The sequence below is a fragment of the Pangasianodon hypophthalmus genome, chromosome 27, assembly GCF_027358585.1.
Source record: "Pangasianodon hypophthalmus isolate fPanHyp1 chromosome 27, fPanHyp1.pri, whole genome shotgun sequence".
In the NCBI taxonomy this organism is placed as follows: domain Eukaryota; kingdom Metazoa; phylum Chordata; class Actinopteri; order Siluriformes; family Pangasiidae; genus Pangasianodon; species Pangasianodon hypophthalmus.
Genome location: NC_069736.1, coordinates 8,994,933 through 8,999,932, shown reverse-complemented (window position 1 = coordinate 8,999,932; position 5,000 = coordinate 8,994,933). Strand labels below are relative to the sequence as shown.

The following is a 5,000-nucleotide window of genomic DNA, read 5'->3' as shown; positions in this document are numbered from 1 at the left end:
TGTTCTAATCTTCTGTGTCCGTTTTCTCATTCCAGATTTTTTAAAAATTTTGGCAACGGAATCGGCCTAGTCTGCACCCCAAGCCTATCTCTGTGTTATGGCCAAGAGAAGACTGAATGCTCCTTTTCGGACCGCACTAGTCAGTACCACGCATGCCACCTCACACCACCTTCCTCTGCCGGTATGCTCCTTTTTCTTCTGCCTTTTTTTCTCTCCATTCTTCATTGTTCATTTTCGGCTCGTGCCTCTCCAACACAAAATGTTTTTTAGACTTATCGCATTTAAGATTCGGTCCAATATTTGCTTTCGTCCGCCCAAATGTCACAAACGCTGGCAAGATCGGAATGAAATGTTTTTTAAAAAAAATATTTGGCCAAAGATTGTACGTGAAAGGTGATTGAAATATAATTTCTAATCTTCAATAATATTACAGTTTGCAATTTCAGTACATGTATGTGAATCTGTGATATATGTCTAGGCCCGCTGAATATATGAAGCACTTTAATAAACAGGTTCTGTTGAAGCTGTGTGTGTTCTTGCTGATTTGTACAGCATCTGTATTAACTGGGTTGGCAAAAGCACACGGCTAAAAACTGCGCTAACCACCCCGTCATTTTTTCCAGGGTCGTCTGGCAATTCAAATAATACATGTTTGGCTTTTTTCTCGAAATAGGACAAATATTACCCAGATAGCTTCTGCTCAGAATCACAAACCTCACTAAAATGTTGATTATATTGTCTGGTTTCTCTAATGCAATGGCAGCTACAGCTTACAGCTTGCGCCACTTGCATGTCCACCAGGCGATTTTTTGGTGCAGACTTTACATTTTATGTTGCCAATAAAAAAGCAATTGATGACGCCAAAGAAGAAGATGCTTCATATTAACGGTCCAGGCCAACAAAATTGATCAAATACTGAAATGAAGATCAACTACATAGCAAACACTAAGTATATCGATTCATTTGGATGCTAAACTAATATAGTTGGTAACTATTAGTCTTAGAGCTTTGTTTGATATTCGTGGATTTTCTAAAAACCTTGGAGATGTTCTGTAGAATCACAGACTCACTAAAATGTAACCCCACTGCAGTAAGTGGAGGCTTGCAATACTGCTGCATTTTTGTTAGTTGTTAGCACCCAGCTAACATGTGGCCATGACTTTCAACGTGACCTTCACACTACACTGTTCCTGATGTGAGAAGGCAGGAATTTGGCATGCCAAGAATTTATGGCAATATCCAAAATTCTTTAAGACATTTTCAACAAGTTTGTAAACCTGTTCTTCACATTCATTTTCATTTGGCGGCACACGTGCATCCACTTCATATTTGGTTTTGCTTTATTGAAAATGACAATATTTGCTAACGAGTTGGTGCAACGTCCCAGCTTATGATTTGAGCTTTTTTTTTTAACTTTTTTCACATTATAGCATCAGTCTTTCACTTCAAGATGATTTCATCAACATTTGCATGTTGGGTCTTAGCTGTTCTAACAGCCTATTTTATCTACACGTGTTGCATGCAGAACATAGTTTTACTCATATCATAATAAGTGAACAGCATTATGGCTTTGAGCAGTTTTAAGCACTATATCCATACAAAAAGCATACCCATGACCAGTCTTTGAGTTGCTTTTTTTTTTTTCGTCTTTTTTGAATTTTTAATTGTTTACATACTTTGGTAGATGAAACTAATATCTGAAATAGCCAAATAGGTGCATTACCTTTTTGTACTTTAGTTCAGTGTATTTAGACATGTTTCTCTTTTGTGTGCTGTAGTCCCAAAACAACCTGACCACACCCTAACGTAATGCATCTTTTGTTAGCGTGCTTCGTCCCTTGTTTAGAGGCTGTTCTCTTTAATGGTGGATGGTCTGGTACAGAGAAAGGAGAAGGATTCACCTCATTGAGAGCAACACTGCCAGCTGCCACAAACCCGTAGATCCGAACTTGTGGTAACTCTGGGCACAAGCTCGCGTCTACAGGTATGTGTCTGCGAGGTCACTGTGACGCCATTCTTCCCCCAACAACAGCTGCTATATTCTGGAAATTTCCATTAGAGATACACAGTAATGTGTTGATAAAAGCTCTATATCAAAAAGAAAAGCAGAATAGTGTGTCAATATACAAATTATTTGAGGTAGCTGAAATGTGCACCAAATTGTGCATTGATATAAAGTTTATATCATGTTGCCAAATGGCACACTGATATATAACCTTGTGTGGGATCACCCAATGGAGTAATAATATAAAATCTACATATATGAGATAAAAGGGACAGTATTTTTAACTCCTGATAGGACTGCCCAGTGGTGCACCAAGTATTGATTTTAATTTAAGATATAAGTTCACCCAATTATTAGTTATTATTGATATTAATTAATGCCCAAAGTTGTAATGATATAAGCTCCATTTGAGTTTTCCCATTGGTGCATCGCTATTAGTTTGATGTGAGCTTGCCACAATGGTACGTTCTTTTAAATTCTACGTGTGATCGCCAGATGTTGCATTGATATAATATGTGTATAAGATCGCCCAATGCTATATAGATATTACTTTTGAGTAAGATCACCCAATATTGATTTATTAGATCTATAACAGAATTAATTGATATTAATTCGATTTAAGATCACAAAATGGTATACTTCTAGGTGAGACTGCTCAAAGTTTCATTGATATGTAATCCCTATGTGGGATCGCTCAATGGAGAATCAATATAAAATCTATATGAGACAGCAAAAGGGCTTTCATTTTGACTCTAAGATTGCCAAGTGGTGCACCAATTATTGATATTAATTTAATTTAAAATATAAGATCATCCAGTTGTGTATTGATATTAATTTTAGGAGGAATTGCCAAATAGTGCAAGGGTATGAGTTCCATTTGAGATGCACTGGTGCAATGCTATTAATCTGATGTGAGCTTGCCATTATAGTACATTAATTTACATAATTTACATGTGATTGTCAAATGTTGCATTGGTATAAGATGTGTATAAAATTGGGCAGTAGTATATTGATATGAATTTTATTAATTCCATTGGGAACTGCCCAGTGGTGCATTGATATACACATATACTACACGTGCCACCCAATCACGTATTGAGATGGTACGTTCTATTTGAGATGGTACATTGATATGAATTCTGATATGAGAGTGAGGTGCCGCTTATGCCGCTCACAGGTTTTGTTTTCCATTGAAGAACCCTATAAGTGCCTAAACCTTGACTCTTCATCCCTGTCTCCTTGGTTTCTCCTTGGTTCTTCATGGATGTGATGCTGTTGTCTCGGGATGAGGTAGTAGGTTGTATAGTTTAGAATAATACCGTCGAAGATAACTGTACAGCCTCCTAGCTTTCCCCGAGTAGACGCCCTGCATTCTGCTGACTGCCTGACTGCCACAATAGTAATATTTTTGTGATACATTTCATGTTTATTGCTGCATCTAAGTGACTAAATATAGTGCAAAGTGCTGATATTTTTAACTGAAGTTGAAAGAATTGTTTGTCATCAGTCTGTAATCCATTATGTATTTAAATCATTGTTAATTTTTGCTTATCTAGTAAAAGGTATGAAGTTTATTATAACACAATAATGACTTTTAGGCCAAGGCACTTGTGAAAGTGTATTATTTTCTTTGCAGTTATGCGCCACTGTACTTGTTTTATGTAGTTTACCAATTCTTAAAGCAAACGTCAAACTGATTTCTATTTCTAATTTTTTCTATTTCTTTTTCTGTCTTTTGATCCTTATAACAATATTATCTATTTATAGACATCATATAGGTGTGATTGCTTTTCTACATGGGCAGACATGCACTTCGTTGACAGACTACCTTATCCCGTTTAATGACTTACCTAGAGAATTATCCCATTTCCTAATACAGATGATGTTGAGAAATGGCAGGTGTGTGTTCAGTATTGCTAAATTAAATATATCATATATTCATGTAATAGCAAACTACCTAAACTTATCGAACGTCTTTCTATAAATTCAGTGAAAGTGTCAGAGTTAAACGCATAAAATCGTTTCCACTACATGGCACCAATACAGTTGTCGTAAAACATTTGAAAGCATTCTGAAAAGGAGTTGTTCTCAAGCGTAGTTTGTTTAGTCAGATTTTGTTTGCAGCTAGGAACATGCAAACTGAACATGCATTATGGAAATATTTGTATTTTAGATGACAATTCTTGGCAGTTAACGGAGTGATTTGTTTTTTCCAGAAATGGACAGACGAGGAGTGTGTGGATGTGTGTGAGATTGGGCAGTTGTGTTGCCACTCCTCTATCCTGCAGTCTAATGCGTCAAACAAAAGAGGCGAGCCAAATAATGCAGGACTGACTGGCACACCTGTCATAAACTGCACTTTGTGTGTGTGGGCATGCATCGTGTTGGGCAGTGGCATTTTGTGTCATGTGGTAAAGCACAGCCCAGGTGTGTGTACACAATGTGGGTGTGGTGTTTGTGTGTTTGGCTGGTGGTAATTTCGCTCGAGCTATGAAAGTTTATTCATTTATACATGTGCAAGCATGCCATCATGCATTTCTGCTAGCCTGGCAACTTTTACTGAGAGATGCAAGAGTGTCACAGAAAGACATCTTAAAGCCAGCTTCATATATCTTTTGGTCCCAATAGGAAGAATTAAAAGTATTCCAGCTGTTAGCACATAGTGTGTTGCTGCCCTCTAATTAGTAAAACCACCCAGTCTCACTGATTCATGCTTTTGGGAATAGCTTTGTCATGTGGCTCAGATAAGAGGATGATTATCTCAGATAAGACATGCTTGATTTAACACCTAAAATCGCCAACACCATCTGTCTGTTTTAAAAAAAAAATGCCCAGAATGCCACAGGGCATGCGTTTTGTAGCCAAATATGTGCAAAGTTCAACCCTCTTTGCACCAAAACACAGCTCCAAAAACAGCTTTGAACCTCCTGAACCTAAAGAGCTCCAGAAACCAAAACCTCAGGCTGGTGCGCTATTGCATGCACACACCGCCCAA

The 5,000-nt window shown here is 37.5% G+C and overlaps 1 long non-coding RNA gene across 2 annotated transcripts in view; it reads left to right on the top strand.

The window, feature by feature from the left end:
• Positions 1-5,000, top strand: part of LOC113531288 (uncharacterized) — a 94,005-nt gene that overhangs the window by 73,111 nt on the left and 15,894 nt on the right. The window contains exon 3 of one of the 2 annotated variants that reach the window (XR_008301097.1): positions 36-181. This is a non-coding gene — a long non-coding RNA (uncharacterized LOC113531288). Of the gene's footprint in view, positions 1-35; positions 524-5,000 lie in introns of those variants that run through there. The other variant, XR_003403241.3, reaches the window with a different exon arrangement.